Here is a 16,460-nt window from a genome sequence, read left to right as displayed (position 1 = left end):
CTTGATAGTACTTTATCCTTTCAGTCCCACATCAATAACATCTCCCGGTCTACATATTTCCACCTGTGTAACATTAATCACATTCCCCCCTCCCTCACTCCCCATACCACTGCTATCCTTGTTCATAGGCTTGTCACTTCTCGTCTGGATTATTGTAATTCCCTTTTCTTTGGTCTTTATCGCAAATTTCTCTATAATCTTCAACTGATCCAGAATTCAGCTGCCCCCACATCATTACTAGAACCCCCTCTCTTCATCATATCACTCCCATCTTGTAGCAGCTTCATTGGCTTCCAGTTAAATTCTGAATTCAATTCAAAATTCTTTTGTTAACTTGTAAGGCTTTTCTCAACCTTGCCCCTCCATATCTGTCCGACCTCCTCCATGTTGCCATTCCCTCCCGCACCCTTGGATCCTCTTCCTCCATTCACTTGACTGTCCCTTTCATTCAGTTGTTCTGCTCCCCAGCTCTGGAACTCATTACCATCTGAACTTAGAAATATTGAATCATTTTCACTTTTTAAATCTAAATTTAAAACTCATTTGTTTAAGACTGCTTTTTCTCTGATTACAATAGCTCTGTCTGATTTTAATTTTTGTATTTTAGTTTTGTTTATAATCTGTGTTTTATCTATTGTTTGGTGTCCTTGTGAGTTTACAAAGGCGCCTACAAATAAATAAAATGTATTATTATTGTTATTATTATTATTATTATTATTATTATTATTAAGTCCTGCCTTGATTTCCTTTCTGGTGTTAAATTAATTTAGGATACCCCTAGGCTGTCCTATCGCATTTATATAAACATTTGGGTCAGGTTTGTATGCCCTCGCAACTTACCTGTCCTGTGGGTACCCGATTGTAACCTCCTGTACAGCCATCACCATTGCACACCTTCCTGACCAGTTGTATGGGAGTGCATCCAGCAATCCATACTCTGGACCACACAACCACCATCTATCCCCTAGAGGACTATCCTACACATTCCCTGCTTTCAAGACTAAAGAGGTACGTATTAAGTCCCAAGTCCTAGTACAATTTCCTCCAAAATTTCTCACTGATATCATTCCTTTATTAGTACAGCATTCAAGTTCAGCCTGAGCTATCTGATTGAAGGCAGTAGGCCTCTGTTTAGTTGTTGGCCACACACCAGAATGTTTACAGTTCAGCCACTTTAACCCTTCTACAGAAAAAACTGAGCAAAATGCACCAGTAAGGGCAATATGTCCCCTTTTTTCTCAAACGCTGTTGACATGTTTAAATAGTATATGGAAATGGAACTACAACTATTGCTGGTTTTGCCTTTGCACACAACCAACACTCCTCTTTAGCTACCTCCTTTGCAGTGCACATAGCCCACTTGTACCAATCATTTCATTTGCAAGAGATGACTGAGCCGACTATACATCCTTAGAAGGCTGGCGTCTTTCAACATCTGCAATAAGATGCTGCAGATGTTGAATCAGAAGGTTGTGGCGCGCACCCTCTTCTACACACTGGTGTGCTGGGGAGGCAGCATAAAGATGAAGGACGCCTCATGCCTGGACAAACTGGTGAGGAAGGCAGGCTCTATTGTAGGCACGGAGCTGGACAGAGCGACAGGTGCTGAGCAGGCTCCTGTCAATCATGGAGAATCCACTGCATCCACTGAACAAGATCATCTCCAGACAGAGGAGATGACACTGTCCTGCTCCACTGACAGACTGAGGAGATCGTTCCTCCCCCACACTATGCGACTCTTCAATTCCACCCAGGGGGGTAAACGTTAACATTATACAAAGTCTGTTATACCTGCATTTTATCACTCTTTAATTAATAGTTTTTATCAGTATGCTGCTGCTGGAATATGTGAATTTTCCCTTGAGATTAATAAAGTATTTATCTATCCATCTCTCTCTCTGAGCCCTCTTCCATAGCTCTCAGTATAATTCTCATGTTCCTGGTCAGTTGCACCGCTTCTCTTAATTCTAGTCCCATTACTACCACCATTTTTATCTCATTGTCCATCTGCCAATTGCTCATACATATTAAATGCCCCATTGTAGGTCTGCAAAACTGATTGTGGGGAATCCCCTTGAGGTACCTTCTCCTGGACTGGCTGGATCATCACTATTATGTATGGCAGAATTATCGGGATCAGGAGTATTGACGCTAGGTACACTCCCACCCACCGAACCTTCTCCTGCATCATCCTCTGCTTTAGGTTCAGGTGGTCCTTGTGGTGAGTTTCCTGGTCTATGCTGCTCATCCCCAGGAATGCTCTCAGTATCACTTCATATTCTGAGGACGATTCATGGCGAATTATGTGGTCAACCCTTGGAACTGCAGTGCAATGATTTAGATGATACCAGACTGAGCTCCCTTTCACTTGAACAGCTGTCAGAGTGGCTCAAACAACTTCACATGGCCCTTCATGTCTCGCCTCATTCCACTCTCTTCCGAAAAACTCTCACAAAAAGTTGGTCAACAGGCTTAATCAGAGTCACGGACTCTTCAGCTAGCTCTGACTCTCGGCTCTTTTCCTGTAAACAGATAGCTCAATGGATAGCATTTAAGTGTTTCATATAATTTCTAACGGGGACCCTCTATAGGGCTCTCTACTAACAGGCACAGGCATCGGAAGGCTAGTAAGCATTTCATGCAGTGTTAGATGCGTTATTCTGTTAGTTTGCATGCAATATCTTATCAAGGCAAGTGGCAGAGCATCTACCCAATTAATTTTTACTGTAGCACATATCTTATTTATTTTTGCCTTCAATGTACCATTCACTCATTCTTGTGGCTACGGATGGTAGACGCAACCTAGTCGTTGTGTAACCCCCAAGGCCTGCAGGACCTTGGAGATAAATTCCTCTTCTTCTTTCAGCTGCTCCTGTTAGGGGTTGCCACAGCGGATCATCTTTTTCCATACCTTTCTGTCTTCTGCATCTTATTCTGTTACACCCATCACCTTCATGTCCTCTCTCACCACATCCATAAACCTTCACTTAGGCCTTCCTCTTTTCCTTTTTCCTGGCAGATCGATCCTTAGCATCCATGTCCCAATATACCCAGCATCTCTCCTCTGCACATGTCCAAACCAACGCAATCTCGCCTCTCTGACTTTGTCTTCCAACCATCCAACTTGAGCTGACCCTCTAATGTCCTCATTTCTAATCCTATCCATCCTCATCACACCCAGTGCAAATCTTAACATCTTTAATTCTGTTACCTCCAGCTCTGTCTCCTGCTTTCTGGTCAGTGCCACCGTCTCCAACCCATATAACATAGCTGGTCTCACTACTGTCCTGTAGACCTTCCCTACCACTTTTGCTGATACCCGTCTATCACAAATCACTCCTGACACTCTTCTCCACCCATTCCACCCTGCCTGCACTCTCTTCTTCACCTCTCTTCCACAATCCCCATTACTCTGCACTGTTGATCCCAAGTATTTCAACTCATCCACCTTTGCCAACACTACTCCTTGCATCCTCACCATTCCATGAACCTCCCTCTCATTTACACACATCTATTCTGTCTTGTTCCTACTGACCTTCATTCCTCTCCAAGGTCTCGTCAACCTGCTCCCTACTATCGCTACAGATCACAATGTCATCAGCAAACATCATAGTCCACATGGACTCCTGTCTAATCTCATCTGTCAACCTGTCCATCACCATTGTTAATAAGAAAGGGTTCAGAGCCGATCCCTGATGTAATCCCACCTCCATGTTGAATGCATCCGTCACTCCTACTGCAGACCTCACCACTGTCACACTTCCCTCCTACATATCCTGTACAACTCTTATGTACTTCTCTGCCACTCCCGACTTCCTCATACAATACCACAGCTCCTCTTGAGGTCCCCTGTCATATGCTTTATTTAAGTCCACAAAGACACAGTGCAACTCCTTCTGGCCTTCTCTATACTTCTCCATCAACACCTTCAGAGCAAACATCACATCTGTGGTGCTCTTTCCTTGCATGAAACCATACTGCTGCTCACTAATCATCACCTCACTTCTTAACCTAGCTTCCACTACTCTTTCCCATAACTTCATGCTGTGGCTCATCAATTTTATCCCCCTGTAGTTAATGCAGTCCTGCACATCCCCCTTGTTCTTAAATATCTACACCAGTACACTTCTCATCCACTCCTCAGGCAGCCTCTCACTTTCCAAGATTCCATTAAACAATCTGGTTAAAAACACCACTGCCATCTCTCCTAAACACCTCCACGCTTCCACAGGTATGTCATCTGGACCAACGTTTTTTCCATTCTTCATCCTCTTCATAGCTGTCCTTACTTCCTCCTTGCTAATCCGTTGCACTTCCTGATTTACTATCTCCACATCATCCAACCTTTACTCTCTCTCATTGTCTGAGCTTATTTCTGATGGAATGCTAAACCTCTTCTCCTAACTTCTCTAGTTAGGAAATTCACAACCATAGCTGTTCCGTGATCTGGGGAGGAGGTTGACTCCACCCATCTACTGAACCTGTCTATTATTATCAGTAAATATCTTTGCTTTCTTACTGTTCTGAGCATGTCTACATAGCCCATTACTAGATGTTTAAATGGTGTGGGTATGTATCCAAATGGGGTGGTGATCCCTTTTCTAACATAGTTTTTTGCACAAATAATGCATTCTGATGAAAAATTATCAACAGTAGCGTACAAATAGGGTGGTCAATATCCTTGATTCTTAATCCTCTTAACAATCCCCCCCCCCTTTGTGTAATGCTCAAAACCATGCACATTTGGTATTAACAATTAAACCATCACTAGAGCGCCACAATCCTTTTTCGCCCCCTTTGATTCCAGACTGATTGCTCTTACACTCCCACTCTTTCCCTTATGTCAACTATGTCTTTTTTGGTGACACCTGGCTCAGTAATTACAAGAGGAGACAATATAGGAACAGGTGTCTCAGAAGCTCATCTAGCTACCTCATCTGCCATGTTATTTCCTGCAGTTACAAGTTTGTTACCTTTCTGATATGCTTGACATTTGACTATCACCAATTTAGAGGGCATCGTCATAGCTCTGATCAATTCTTACATTTGGTCACAATGCTGTATAGATGATCCGTCACTTTTCTTAAATCGCCACTGCTTCCAGACTGCCCCCAAAAAAATGACTCCATGTGCATAGGCTGAGTCTGTAAAAACATCCCAACCTTATTTGCCCCCAGTTTACAAGCCCCAGTAAGTGCCTTTAGTTCAGCTAGCTAGGCTGAGTAAGGCTGTTTCCAACCTTGCTGCACAATTACTTTAAATCCATCAGTTTTTGTCCATTCCACAGCTCCAAATCCTTCATCATTTCCTACATGGTCCCTGTAACATGAACCATCTACAAAATACATGTGTTCTGCATTTTGTAAAGAAACAGATTCCAAGTCTGAGTGTAACCTGGTGAAGAAACTAGTGAGTTGGCTACACACTCATGAGGTTCTCCTTCCACAGGCAATGTTTAGTGTGTCACATCTTTGAAGAGATACGTCAGGATACATTAACAAGCGGAACACAGATATTATTCTAGCTGGTGTCCAAATGAATCTACCTTAATTTGAAAGTTCAACAATCTTGTGATGGGTATAAATGACAACTGGATAGCCATTGTGATAGTGGAAGCCTTGTCATAAGCATACTGAACTGCTGCCAGACCCTGAAAACAAGGGGGTTATCCTTGTGCTACGCTGTCTAATTTAGAACTATAATTAGCAATCGGTTGACGGCTTCCACCCTTACATGTCTCCTGCATCAAACTGTGGTGGCATACCCTGTTTGATTAATGCCCACATATTGCAAAAAGGGTCTGTTATACTTAGGTAAGGCTAATACTGGTGCTGTCTACAGTTCTAGCTTAATAGAATTAAATGCTACATTTACATTTGGAGTTTTTTTTATTTTTTTCTTTCCTCCCTGGCCATCGGACCTTACTTTTATTCTATGTTAATTAGTTAATTCTAATGTTAATTATTGTTCTCTTATTTTAATTCTTACTTTTTTCTCTTTCGTCTTTTTTTCCTCTTTCTTCATCATGTAAAGCACTGTGAGCTACATTATTTCTATGAAAATATGCTATATAAATAAAGGTTGTTGTTGTTGCATCAATAGTCCAATCCAAATGAATCCTCAGATCATGCAGCCCTGCATTTTTTTTCATGATGTCTCTCAATAGGGCCTTTTTTTAAAGCATATTCCAGAATTCAATTCGAGCTAAAAACAGTCATTCCTAGAAATGTCATCATTTGTCCCACGGTAATTGGTTTAGGGGCTTTACTTATCCCTTCCAGCTGTGATGGTGCTATTGCTTTGGCTCCCTGAGTTATGATTCTCCCTAAATATTCAACTCCTGACTCACAATACTGTAATTTAGTTTTTGAAACCTTATAATGTGCAAGTTCAACATGACACTGCTCCAGGGATGTTGAGCAAAGCAATAAATCATGTGATGTACCCCCACGCCACCAGGTGGAGCCCTCCCTGCAGTATGGAGGTGCCCTGAAGACCAGCAGGGCTTTATTCACAGACCTGCTGGTCTTCAGGGCACCTCCATACTGCAGGGAGGGCTCCACCTGGTGGCGTGGGGGTATTTGCGGGGTATTAATGCATTACCAGGGGGATATTGTGGGGGCCGCTAGGAGACGCTGAAGGGAGGAACAGTGTTTATTTTCCCTACGCCCCGGAAGGACGTCCAAGTCACGTGGACAAGGGGAATGGCGTGCTTCCGGGGTGAAGAAAAGGACTTTTTATCTGACCCGGAAGTGATAGGAGATCACATGGACTCGGGATTAGAACACTTCCGGGTCAGGGAATATAAAAGGATTATGGGAGCTCCCAGACGGGGAGCTGAGTTGGGAGGCAGGGTGGCTAAGCGTCTGGGAGTGGAGGATTGGTTTATTTGAGAATTGTGTATTTGATTATTGAGAATTGTGGAGAGGAGCGTGTTTTGTTCACTTATTTATAATAATAAATCTTATTATTGGACCTTTTACCTGGTGTCTGACGAGTGGTCTGTGGGTACAAGGGAGCGAGAGAGCCCTAATCTGTCACAATAATCTACATACAGAATTAACATGCTGTCTAAAATTTAAATCTTCCAGGCCAGTTTTAAAAATTTATTTAAAGATGTGTGGTGAATGTTTAAAGCCTTAAGGCATTCTTGTGTAATTGTATTGTTATCCCCTGTAGGTAAAGGCAAACAGTGGCTGACTTGCTTCAGCTAACAGAACACTGAAAAAATCTGAAAACAGGTCAATGACTGAAAAATATTTTGCTTTCTCTGTTTGTTAGCAATGTGTTGGGGTTAGGAACGTCTGGTAACAAATGCTGGACTATGTAATTTACTGCTTTCAGGTCATGCATCTATCTCCACTTTGATCAAAGGTTTGTTACAAATGCTCTCTGTCTCTTTTAACACTTCTGGCTGCAATAATCATGTTATTGTGCTGTAAATTCCTTCCTCTGCCTCTGGTTTTAGAAGATACTGAATTTTCCAAGCCATATCTACTAAGCCTACATGTGTGTCATGCTTGCTCGGAACTGCGCTTTCCATCTCAGATTTCTGCAGGTCTTGTTTTGTTTGATGGATTTCTAACTGCCTGGAGGCTGGCAGCTCCACTACTTTAGGCCACTACATGGCTTTCTCATAGCTTCATTTTAGTGTAACCCTGATACTCTGTTTATGCATTTAATTATCATTATCATTCATGGTGGCTTCACAATCCATACTAACCCCCACTTTCTCTTCTTTTCCTTTTCCGGTTTTCTGTGGTGGTGATCTACACCACCACCACCTGATCAAAGCACCATGCAGTCCCTGCATTGATGGATTGAAGGCCTGAGGTCCACATGACCATTATCATTTTATATAGTGCTATACAGTATAAATAAATGTTGTTGTCCCTTCCATAATGGCTGAAAACAAAATTCTTAACTACTTCTGGTTTTCAGCTTTATTAATTGTTGGGTCGCTTGTGGAATTGTACTTTTCATCACAGGCCCCAAGTCTTTACTGTCATATCCCTGTGTCACCAACAAAGCTGCATGTGGCATGGTGGAAGGATTCCCAAGCCATTTTTTAGTAAAGTCATTTTGATCTATCTGCATGGCTGCTCCTTGCTCTCCAATTACCACATAGTATGAGACAAGCCAGACAGTCTGATCAGCAGTTTCAGAGAGGCACTCCTTCTCCAACTGACTATCATTTATAGCATTATTGTAGATCGTAGTATAATGCTATATGGTTGCGAGACATGGAGGCTATCCAGTGACCCGAGACGAAGACTGGACTCCTTTGGTACTGTGTCTCTACGGAAAATCCTTGGGTACCATTGGTTTGACTTTGTGTCGAATGAGCAGTTGCTCATGTAGCCACAAATGAGGCACATTACCTGCATTGTGAGGGAGCGTCAGTTATGGCACTACGGCCATGTGGCGCATTTCCCCGAGGGTGATTCAGCTTGTAAGATCCTCATTGTTGGGGACCCAAGTGGCTGGACCAGGCCAAGGGGTCACCCACGTAACACCTGACTGCGTCACACAGAGGGTCATTTCTGTAGGGTGGGACTGGACCGTGTGTCTGCCTGGGGAGCTGCAAACCGGGATCCAGAGTTTTTTCACCGTGTAGCGGGTGCGGCAATGCACTGTACCAGTGCATGCTCCCCAACTTGACTTGACTTGATAGTATAATGATATTCTAATCTGGGTTTTCTAGACTTTGGCAGTTTAGCCTCAATAAATGGTCCCCACACCTTCCAGAGGTCTGTTACAGCTTGGCTGATGGAATAAGGTGACTTGTCCCCTATTAAATAAACTGTCACTCCAACAGCTTGCATTGTCATTTGTGTCTGTCCCTCATTTTAGAACAATGCCTACTGCATCCAGGGTATACCAGATGGCCATATTCAATTTGCATAATGCATCCCTTTCTAACAAATTTACAGGCAAGTAATCAGAAACTAGTATTGGAATACTGGTCATTTTATCCTGTATGCGCAGTCGCACTGGAGCTGTCAGAGATATTAACTGTGCTTGTAACAAGACTCCTACCATCTTGACGTGTTTGTCAGACTTGGGACGGTGCAGTGCGTCCCTCTTTTTGATGCATGTATATGTAGCTCCAGTGTCTATCATTACAGGAACACTCTTTTCTTCAATATCAATAATTGTTACTGGTTCTGCATCTGCACACCCTGTTAGCATTGGATACTGACCTTCCCAAGTAGGATTCTCTGGGCACCCCTAAGATCCTTGATCAAACCCTAGCCATACATTGGCCGGGCCTGCAGCAGATTGCTGCTGATTCAGATTTAATTGATTAAAGATCTGCTGGCTATTAAACTGACAATTTTGACTATTCTGAGCTGACTGACTGCTGGATTACCAAGGGTTCACCGCACAGGTTTTCCTACTATCTCCTGGCTGGCCATATCTCTAACAAACACTGGGCAGTCCAAGAGATGGTCTGGAATTGCCACCCTTCTTACTCTTTTGTTGTCCTCTCCCCCAGTTAGAGGGGATTGGGGTGGGGGGGTATATATCAACAAGAGCAGGAGCCAGTGCCGCAGGAGGTGCTCTGCTAACTTCAGGAGTAGGGGTCAGGGAAGGAGTCACCACTGGTGCCATTACTGTGTGTGATCTTCTGCAGCACCCATGGCACAGGCACAGGCTAGTGGAGCCTGCATCTTCTTTTGATGTTTTGCATCAACTCCCCGAGCTGTGCCAGTTTTCCCTGAATCTCCTTTTCATGTTCGCTCCGTCTCTTTTCGTCTTTACAATGTTCATCTCCATTGTGTGCAATATGATCATAGAACTCCCCGTATGTCTCTAGGCCCACCGTGTCTTCCAGCTTGTACCTGACTTGCTCTGGTAATGCATTAATCACTGTCCATCTAAACAGAGTAGTCATCATAGGATCCCCATCTGGGTCCTTCTCTGTTTCAAGCCTCCACCATCTCAGCTGTCCGTCCACAAAGGCTCCCCTTTTAACAACTTTGGATCAAATTTAACCAGTTACTCGTCTCTCAAAGTCCTCCACAGGCCAGTGCAGAAGGTGTCAAAAGTGTCCGTATCATACATAGTGGTGCCTATTAGTACTGCAGCCATGCCAGCTTTTTCCCAGCAGGTACTCCATTTGACTGGTGCCCCCTATCCATGCCAGCAGCGCTTTCACATCCCCCATGACCATCAACTTTCCTATTGTCTTTTCTTCAAATGTTCTAATCCATTTTCTGCCTCCCTCCAAATCTTGTGTCCCCCATAGTGTGTATTTGGCTCTGTTACCTTTAATTATTACTGGCAACTGAAGTGATGTGGCTCTCGGGGCTCTCATGCTATCATGATTATAACTGTCTACATTCACATACTCAATGATGGCTCTCCCTCTCTCTGCTCTCTTTCTAATTTCATTTCCTATTTCTTCAACAGAAAATACTTTCTGGTTGTGATGATGCGGTTCGAGACTCCCTCTTCACTTTTGGTGGCCTCTCGAACCCAACACTGTCGATAGTTATGACCGAACTGAGCTGACTAATGGGGACAAATCTCACATGGAGCAAGGGGATGGTAGAAATGTGCAAAGGTGCATTTATTAAAAGAAACCAAAAACAGTGTGCACAGTGCAGTGCTTCAGAAACATCCATAAATAAACAATTTATAAAAACCAAGTGAAGAGTGGGGGAAAAAACCACAATAAATAAATCCATTAAAACCTGAGACTAGAATGCAGTCTCTGGCTCCTCACGATCTTAGCCCACCTCCTTCTTTGTCTTCCCGGCTCACCAATCACTCACGTATCCAGCAGAGACTCAGCAGCCACAATCTTTATTCTTCCGACCCCCGTCTTGGCTGCCTCCAAACCGTGCAGCCAGAACGTCTGAGGTCGGCTCTCCTCACATCTTCCTTAACGTACCTGCAGTCAGACCTTGGATCTATAGGGAGGTCATCTGCCATGCTCGCCCCACTCAACACCATTATTCAGTGGGGCGAACCATCCCCTAGAGCGCCACAGCCTATACTCCTTCGTGGGGCCCATGCTCACGCTATCTTTCTGTTCTAGGTGGCTAGATCGTTCTCCCGAGACTGCCCTTTAATCGTCTTTCAACCTCGCAACAATTTTGTTCTAATTCCTTTCTTTTTCCTCTCCCCACTCGCACTCATGCTTCTCATTTTATACTTGGGGACGTTGCACAGGTGTGCCGATTAGCCGCCCCCGGCATCAATTACAGAAAAGGACAATTCCTCAACCTGTGCACTTAAGTGAGGAAATGCCCGTGCCATATTGTGCCCAGGAACTGCTCCAGCCACACTACCACGCCCCCCTCGATCTTTAATTTAAAAGGCAATGAGCCACGGACCTCACCTTACCACACTGGTGACTTCTGCCGGTGTGATCATCTATTTTTTAATTCCATTTTTAATTCTTCCACAATCGGTATGTTAGTTGGAGTCTGGTAATGCGCTCTCTCTCTCTTTTTTGTTTTATCATGCTCTTGATCAGGCCATCCTCTCGCTCGATATTTTCACTGTTCCCCACCTTATCAATTCATAAATATTCATTGCCCTCCTCCCAATTGTCTGAGTCTTTCAGCATTAATTCTTTTTCCTCCACACTCATGTCAGGTTCACCCCACTTTTCAGAACTTTCTTTTCTTATTCTTTTGAGCTTTTCTCCTCATTACAGGGGTATGAGGTTTGAACCCCCCTTCACTTATCGACACACGCCTCTCTTTATGTCTATCCCTTTCTTTTCTCCACAGCTGGTCTAACTCCTGCTCTCTGCTCACCGACTCACGGGAGGTTCCGAAGGCTTTAGCTCCCCACTCTAGTATTACCCTTCGGTAATCCTCTTCACATTCTCTAAGGACCCTTCCTGTTCTTTGATACCGATCTAACGCCTCATCCACCCTCTTATACTCTGTTCTCATCTGTGATCGCATCTGTACCAAATCTTCATTCTCCGAATCCCTCCTTTTTAGTTTACTTATTTCTTGCTCTGGGAAACTAATATTTTTTCGTCAATCAAGCTCTGCTTCATTACTTTAGTTTTTTCGCTTTTTCCCCAGGCTCCTTTCACTTCGCTCCCCAGACTGTTTCTTCGTTATCTGTCCTTTTTGTAAACATGTTATCTGTCTTGTCCGCCAAAATTTTTTGTTCCCCTTTTTCATCAGTCAGCTCCACTTCTCCTGCAATGTGTACTATTTCTGTTATTAGCAGGCATTCTAATGCACTTTCTGCTGGGGAGGCTGTTGGTTGTGTTGTGTTGTTGGTTCTTTTGGCGGTTGGTTGTGCCGATTGCCTACCGCTCTCTTATCCTCCTTCAGCAGCTGTCTGATCTTATCGAAGACTATTTCCCTCTTAGTAGCTTCACCCATATACATCTGAAATATCTCCAATTCCACTTTTCTCTTTTTCTGTCTCTTTTACTAGTAACCATTGGATTTAGAGTTACGAACACGCTTGAGCATATCCATTGCACAGTGCCGTGTTTAACAATCCTGATTTAGGCCAATCTATGCCAAGACCTTTTGCTCTCTTGTGCCATTTTTCTGACAAGTCCCTGATAAGATTCTTACACTGCGGAACCTTTTGGCCCAAAATCTCAACTGGTGCCTCAGTCTCTGCCATCACTACTCCCTGGAATCTAAGGTTTAATGTCAGATTTTTATTTAGGTTTGGCTCTACTTTGCACAGGATTCACCAAATGGTGACTCCTGGCACTATGGGTCTTCTCGGCCCTGTTTGAGGATGCCCATGTACTTTTCTCAGAATCACACGTAGTTCGATTCCAGGGTATGATAACACTTTTCCTGTCACACCTTGTCCTCTTTCTAATTCACGATCTAAGCCTTCTTGTAGGTAAAAGTCCAGATGTTCTCTAAACAGCACAACAAAACGAAGCCCAGATGATTCTATGAGCTCCTCTAATGTGAGTCCTAATTTCCTAACCATCCAATTTCTAGCAATCACCTCTGCCCAATCTACAGTATACTGTATACAGCCACTCTTCTTGCACCTCAGACAAATTAGTAATTTTCCGTAATAGCTCTAAGCAGATGATTCTGTCTTTCCTCCATCAGGCTATATCCATTTCCTGTGCTATCCATACAAGCCTCCTCCTTCCAAAAGTGTGTACATATGCCGTGTTTCAGCTGTAAAATTTGCTTGATAGCCTGGTTTTCAGGTATGCCTAAGGCCATACGTCTCCTAATCTAACCTTACCACAGTTTATCGTATCCCAAATAAAATTGTCATTTTTCTGTATGCCAGGTCTCAGCAGCACAATTTTCTCACAAAAAGTGTCAGTATCCTAATCCACTACCTGTGTCACTCTTTTAAAAGATTCCTCCTTCGTTATTATTTTCCTTATTTCTATTCCACTATCAGACAAGTTCTTTGATCTTTCTAATATAATCTTCCCAATTTCCTAGACATATAGGACCGTTACTGCATCTAGTCCAGCGAGCCTGCACTCACGGATGACTAGACCACAGCTGTTTTCCTATTTACCACACTTCTATAACTTCAAGCCTTTGCCATGTCACTCCTAAAATAATATTCAGTCCAATCTTTGTTTTTGTGCTCCAGGCACAAAATCCTTCTCTGCAATGCTTTCTCCAAAGCTGCTTTTTGACCGTATTCACCTCGACATTTAGGATTCTAAACACTAATCCACTACCAAAATGACTCCACCTATCTTCCCTCAATTTCCTTTGTTCTAAAATTCATTAATTTCTAGCCTTACATACAAACGTCTACATGTGGAAGTGTGTGTGTCTGTCTGTCCAGTCCGGAAGTGAGAGGTGGAGTAGGGGTAAGGGCCTCCGAGGAAACAGAAAACTCGCTTAGCCACTAATAACACAAGCGAGGCCAGGACATCAGCAAAACCAAACCTCAGAAGAAAGACAACATCACTTAGTCGCTAACATCGGCAAAACAGTATTCCTTTTACCTTTCCTTCTGCCGCTAATGCACAAGTGATGTGAGCACGTTGGAAAAACAAATCCTCCTAGGAGAGAGGCGCCCAGAGTAATTCCTTTCCATTACCTGACATCTCTACATTTCAGTTTATTTTCTGATGATTTCAATACTTTCTAGGACCCTGGGCTTTTTACAGAGCAGGCGTACATTGCTATATTACATAATTATCTTAATCCCTCTTTCTTTCTATTCGTCCTGCTTCAGCAACTTCGCTTTTCTGCCAAGCAATCTCTGCTTTGTCCCAGGCAAGATTTACGTTGGATGATTAGACCACAAATCGCCTTCCCAGGTGCCACACCATCACAATTTCTAGTCTTCGTTTTACTTTAACTGTATACGTGGTGTGGAGCCGACCTGGACACAGACAGGCGGACATGTTGTTCTTCACCACCACACGTTTTATTTACAATAATATTTACAATAAATGGTCACTAAGACCCAGTCCAAAAGTGCACAAACTGGGAGCTGGGAAAGATGTGCAGCAAGTTAGGGTGATAAAGGATAAAGACTGAAACTTACTCACAAGCGAGGAGAGTGTGTTGAGCAGATGGAAAGAGTACTTTGAGAGGCTGATGAATGAAGAGAATGAGAGAGAGAAGAGGTTGGATGATGTGGAGATAGTGAATCAGGAAGTGCAAAGGATTAGCAAGGAGGAAGCAAGGACAGCTATGAAGAGGATGAAAAATGGAAAGGCCATTGGTCCAGATGACATAGTGGAAGCATGGAGGTGTTTAGGAAAGATGGCAGTGGAGTTTTTAACCAGATTGTTTAATGGAATCTTGGAAAGTGAGAGGATGGCTAAGGAGTGGAGAAGAAATGTACTGGTGCAGATATTTAAGAATAAGGGGGATGTGCAGGACTACAGTATCTACAGGGGAATAAAACTGATGAGCTACAGCATGAAGTTATGGGAAGGAGTAGTCGAAGCTACATTAAGAAGTGAGGCAATGATAGTAAGCAGCAGTATGTTTTCCTGCAAGGAAAGAGCACCACAGATGTGATGTTTGCTCTGAGGGTGTTGATGGAGAAGTATAGAGAAGGCGAGAAGGATTTGCATTGCATCTTTGTGGACCAGGATAAAGCATATTACAGGGTGCCTCAAGAGGAGCTGTGGTATTGTATGAGGAAGTCTGGAGTTGCAGAGAAGTACATAAGAGTTGTACAAGATATGTGCGAAGTGTGACAGTGGTGAGGTCTGCAGTAGGAGCGACGGATGCATTCAACATGGAGGTGGGATTACATCAGGGATCGGCGCTGAGCCCTTTCTTAGTTGCAATGGTGATGGACAGGTTGACAGACGAGTTTAGACCGGAGTCCCCGTGGACTGTGATGTTTGCTGATGACACTGTCATCTGTAGCGATAGTAGAGAGCAGGTTGAGGAGACCCTGGAGAGGTGGAGATATGCTCTAGAGAGGAGAGGAATGAAAGTCATTAGGAACAAGACAGAAAACATGTGTAAATGAGAGGGAGGTCAGTGGAATGGTGAGGATGCAGGGAGTAGAGTTGGCGAAGTTGGAGGAGTTTAAATACTTGGGATCAACAGTACAGAGTAACGGGGATTGTGGAATAGAAGTGAAGAAGAGAGTCAGGAGTAATTTGTGACAGATGGGTATCAGCAAGAGTGAAAGTGAAGGTCTACAGGACGGTAGTGAGACCAGCTATGCTATATGGGTTGAAGACGGTAGCACTGACCAGAAAGCAGGAGACAGAGCTGGAGGTGGCAGAGTTAACGATGCTAAGATTTAAACTGGGTGTGATGAGGATGGACAGGATTAGAAATGAGGACATTAGAGGGTCAGCTCAAGTTGGACAGTTTGGAGACAAAGCAAGAGAGGCGAGATTGCGTTGGTTTGGACATGTGCAGAGGAGAGATGCTGAGTATATTGGGAGAAGGATGCTAAGGATAGAGCTGCCATATATGTCTATGCTTCCAGGAGTCTGCACGTGCCGCATTTGTTCAATTGTTTGTTGACTTTGTGTGCGTCTGTTTAATGTAAATTATACGCTTTGTTGTTCATGTTACTAGAAATATAACATTTTTTCTGCAAGTAATGATGAAGCTCTTAACAATGTTTTACTAACGTGTTCAGGCAACCCTTTTGTCAAAGTGTGTTCAGTTTAACGTTTAAAACTGTATAAAGTACGTTCAGAAATGTTGTTTCTTTATTAATATATAAGAGCTTGTAGAAAACAGACTTGGTAATGGCTGTTTAAGTAGTGATGTGTTCAAGTCTGCACAGTGCTAACGCATTTGGTAACTTTTATTCGATGCCTTTGCTAACGACGGCACGTCATAGCGCTCTGTTAATTTCTGCCGCCATCTACTGGCCGTTTTGGGTATTACCTGTTTTTAGCGCTCAGTGGCTTTTATTTTTGTGAGTTATTTTATGTTATTGTATTTGTTCTGTTTCAGAAACCACAAAGACATTAATCTGCAAATGAATATTTAGCTCTAAAAAGCCATTGCAATGAATCCTTCCTTTGCAACTTT

Source organism: Polypterus senegalus, chromosome 8 (assembly GCF_016835505.1).
Source record: "Polypterus senegalus isolate Bchr_013 chromosome 8, ASM1683550v1, whole genome shotgun sequence".
Lineage (NCBI taxonomy): Eukaryota > Metazoa > Chordata > Cladistia > Polypteriformes > Polypteridae > Polypterus > Polypterus senegalus.
The sequence above is the reverse complement of the archived record's forward strand: the minus strand, read 5'-3'. Positions refer to the sequence as shown.